Consider the following 5,011-nt stretch of genomic DNA (forward strand, 5'->3'; position numbering starts at 1 on the left):
ACGAAATCAATTAATATGGAACGTTTTTAATCAATAAGAACGGGACATTTCAACCCCCACATCGATCCGTTGAATTTCAAATAGATCTTGTACCAGGAGCTGCACCAATAGCTCGTGCTCCTTACAGACTCGCACCCAGCGAGATGAAAGAACTACAAAGCCAATTACAAGAACTTTTAGAGCGTGGTTTCATTCGACCAAGCACATCACCGTGGGGAGCTCCTGTTTTGTTTGTCAAGAAGAAAGATGGTACATTCAGGTTGTGTATCGACTACCGAGAGTTGAACAAACTTACCATCAAGAACCGCTACCCACTACCGAGAATCGATGACTTATTTGATCAATTACAAGGCTCGTCTGTTTATTCAAAGATTGACTTACGTTCCGGTTATCATCAAATGCGGGTGAAAGAAGATGATATTCCAAAGACTGCTTTCAGAACACGTTACGGTCATTACGAGTTTATGGTCATGCCGTTTGGTTTAACTAATGCACCAGCTGTGTTCATGGACCTTATGAACCGAGTGTGTGGACCATACCTTGACAAGTTTGTCATTGTTTTCATTGATGACATACTTATTTACTCAAAGAATGACCAAGAACACGGTGAACATTTGAGAAAGGTGTTAGAAGTATTGAGGAAGGAAGAATTGTACGCTAAGTTTTCAAAGTGTGCATTTTGGTTGGAAGAAGTTCAATTCCTCGGTCACATAGTGAACAAAGAAGGTATTAAGGTGGATCCGGCAAAGATAGAAACTGTTGAAAAGTGGGAAACCCCGAAAACTCCGAAACACATACGCCAGTTTTTAGGACTAGCTGGTTACTACAGAAGGTTCATCCAAGACTTTTCCAGAATAGCAAAACCCTTGACTGCATTAACGCATAAAGGGAAGAAATTTGAATGGAATGATGAACAAGAGAAAGCGTTTCAGTTATTGAAGAAAAAGCTAACTACGGCACCTATATTGTCATTGCCTGAAGGGAATGATGATTTTGTGATTTATTGTGATGCATCAAAGCAAGGTCTCGGTTGTGTATTAATGCAACGAACGAAGGTGATTGCTTATGCGTCTAGACAATTGAAGATTCACGAACAAAATTATACGACGCATGATTTGGAATTAGGCGCGGTTGTTTTTGCATTAAAGACTTGGAGGCACTACTTATATGGGGTCAAAAGTATTATATATACCGACCACAAAAGTCTTCAACACATATTTAACCAGAAACAACTGAATATGAGGCAGCGTAGGTGGATTGAATTATTGAATGATTACGACTTTGAGATTCGTTACCACCCGGGGAAGGCAAATGTGGTAGCCGATGCCTTGAGCAGGAAGGACAGAGAACCCATTCGAGTAAAATCTATGAATATAATGATTCATAATAACCTTACTACTCAAATAAAGGAGGCGCAACAAGGAGTTTTAAAAGAGAGAAATTTAAAGGATGAAATACCCAAAGGATCGGAGAAGCATCTTAATATTCGGGAAGACGGAACCCGGTATAGGACTGAAAGGATTTGGGTACCAAAATTTGGAGATATGAGAGAAATGGTACTTAGAGAAGCTCATAAAACCAGATACTCAATACATCCTGGAACGGGGAAGATGTACAAGGATATCAAGAAACATTTTTGGTGGCCGGGTATGAAAGCCGATGTTGCTAAATACGTAGGAGAATGTTTGACGTGTTCTAAGGTTAAAGCTGAGCATCAGAAACCATCAGGTCTACTTCAACAACCCGAAATCCCGGAATGGAAATGGGAAAACATTACCATGGATTTCATCACTAAATTGCCAAGGACTGCAAGTGGTTTTGATACTATTTGGGTAATAGTTGATCGTCTCACCAAATCAGCACACTTCCTGCCAATAAGAGAAGATGACAAGATGGAGAAGTTAGCACGACTGTATTTGAAGGAAGTCGTCTCCAGACATGGAATACCAATCTCTATTATCTCTGATAGGGATGGCAGATTTATTTCAAGATTCTGGCAGACATTACAGCAAGCATTAGGAACTCGTCTAGACATGAGTACTGCCTATCATCCACAAACTGATGGGCAGAGCGAAAGGACGATACAAACGCTTGAAGACATGCTACGAGCATGTGTTATTGATTTCGGAAACAGTTGGGATCGACATCTACCGTTAGCAGAATTTTCCTACAACAACAGCTACCATTCAAGCATTGAGATGGCGCCATTTGAAGCACTTTATGGTAGAAAGTGCAGGTCTCCGATTTGTTGGAGTGAAGTGGGGGATAGACAGATTACGGGTCCGGAGATTATACAAGAAACTACCGAGAAGATCATCCAAATTCAACAACGGTTGAAAACCGCCCAAAGTCGACAAAAGAGCTACGCTGACATTAAAAGAAAAGATATAGAATTTGAAATTGGAGAGATGGTCATGCTTAAAGTTGCACCATGGAAAGGCGTTGTTCGATTTGGTAAACGAGGGAAATTAAATCCAAGGTATATTGGACCATTCAAGATTATTGATCGTGTCGGAACAGTAGCTTACCGACTAGAGTTACCTCAACAACTCGCGGCTGTACATAACACTTTCCACGTCTCGAATTTGAAGAAATGTTTTGCTAAAGAAGATCTCACTATTCCGTTAGATGAAATCCAAATCAACGAAAAACTTCAATTCATCGAAGAACCCGTCGAAATAATGGATCGTGAGGTTAAAAGACTTAAGCAAAACAAGATACCAATTGTTAAGGTTCGATGGAATGCTCGTAGAGGACCCGAGTTCACCTGGGAGCGTGAAGATCAGATGAAGAAGAAATACCCGCATCTATTTCCAGAAGATTCGTCAACACCTTCAACAGCTTAAAATTTCGGGACGAAATTTATTTAACGGGTAGGTACTGTAGTGACCCGAACTTTTCCATGTTTATATATATTAATTGAGATTGATATTTACATGATTAAATGTTTCCAACATGTTAAGCAATCAAACTTGTTAAGACTTGATTAATTGAAATAGGTTTCATATAGACAATTGACCACCCAAGTTGACCGGTGATTCACGAACGTTAAAACTTGTAAAAACTATATGATGACATATATATGGATATATATATATAGTTAACATGATACTATGATAAGTAAACATATCATTAAGTATATTAACAATGAACTACATATGTAAAAACAAGACTACTAACTTAATGATTTTTAAACGAGACATATATGTAACGATTATCGTTGTAAAGACATTTAATGTATATATATCATATTAAGAGATATTCATACATGATAATATCATGATAATATAATAATTTAAAATCTCATTTGATATTATAAACATTGGGTTAACAACATTTAACAAGATCGTTAACCTAAAGGTTTCAAAACAACACTTACATGTAACGACTAACGATGACTTAACGACTCAGTTAAAATGTATATACATGTAGTGTTTTAATATGTATTTATACACTTTTGAAAGACTTCAATACACTTATCAAAATACTTCTACTTAACAAAAATGCTTACAATTACATCCTCGTTCAGTTTCATCAACAATTCTACTCGTATGCACCCGTATTCGTACTCGTACAATAGACAGCTTTTAGATGTATGTACTATTGGTATATACACTCCAATTATCAGCTCTTAGTAGCCCATGTGAGTCACCTAACACATGTGGGAACCATCATTTGGCAACTAGCATGAAATATCTCATAAAATTACAAAAATATGAGTAATCATTCATGACTTATTTACATGAAAACAAAATTACATATCCTTTATATCTAATCCATACACCAACGACCAAAAACACCTACAAACACTTTCATTCTTCAATTTTCTTCATCTAATTGATCACTCTCAAGTTCTATCTTCAAGTTCTATGTGTTCTTCATAAATTCCAAAAGTTCTAGTTTCATAAAATCAAGAATACTTTCAAGTTTGCTAGCTCACTTCCAATCTTGTAAGGTGATCATCCAGCCTCAAGAAATCTTTGTTTCTTACAGTAGGTTATCATTCTAATACAAGGTAATAATCATATTCAAACTTTGGTTCAATTTCTATAACTATAACAATCTTATTTCAAGTGATGATCTTACTTGAACTTGTTTTCGTGTCATGATTCTGCTTCAAGAACTTCGAGCCATCCAAGGATCCATTGAAGCAAGATCCATTTTTCTCTTTTCCAGTAGGTTTATCCAAGGAACTTAAGGTAGTAATGATGTTCATAACATCATTCGATTCATACATATAAAGCTATCTTATTCGAAGGTTTAAACTTGTAATCACTAGAACATAGTTTAGTTAATTCTAAACTTGTTCGCAAACAAAAGTTAATCCTCCTAACTTGACTTTTAAAATCAACTAAACACATGTTCTATATCTATATGATATGCTAACTTAATGATTTAAAACCTGGAAACATGAAAAACACCGTAAAACCGGATTTACGCCGTCGTAGTAACACCGCGGGCTGTTTTGGGTTAGTTAATTAAAAACTATGATAAACTTTGATTTAAAAGTTGTTATTTAGAGAAAATGATTTTTATTATGAACATGAAACTATATCCAAAAATTATGGTTAAACTCAAAGTGGAAGTATGTTTTCTAAAATGGTCATCTAGACGTCGTTCTTTCGACTGAAATGACTACCTTTACAAAAACGACTTGTAACTTATTTTTCCGACTATAAACCTATACTTTTTCTGTTTAGATTCATAAAATAGAGTTCAATATGAAACCATAGCAATTTGATTCACTCAAAACGGATTTAAAATGAAGAAGTTATGGGTAAAACAAGATTGGATAATTTTTCTCATTTTAGCTACGTGAAAATTGGTAACAAATCTATTCCAACCATAACTTAATCAACTTGTATTGTATATTATGTAATCTTGAGATACCATAGACACGTATACAATGTTTCGACCTATCATGTCGACACATCTATATATATTTCGGAACAACCATAGACACTCTATATGTGAATGTTGGAGTTAGCTATACAGGGTTGAGGTTGATTCC

The sequence above is a fragment of the Rutidosis leptorrhynchoides genome, chromosome 6 (genome assembly GCF_046630445.1).
Source record: "Rutidosis leptorrhynchoides isolate AG116_Rl617_1_P2 chromosome 6, CSIRO_AGI_Rlap_v1, whole genome shotgun sequence".
NCBI lineage: Eukaryota > Viridiplantae > Streptophyta > Magnoliopsida > Asterales > Asteraceae > Rutidosis > Rutidosis leptorrhynchoides.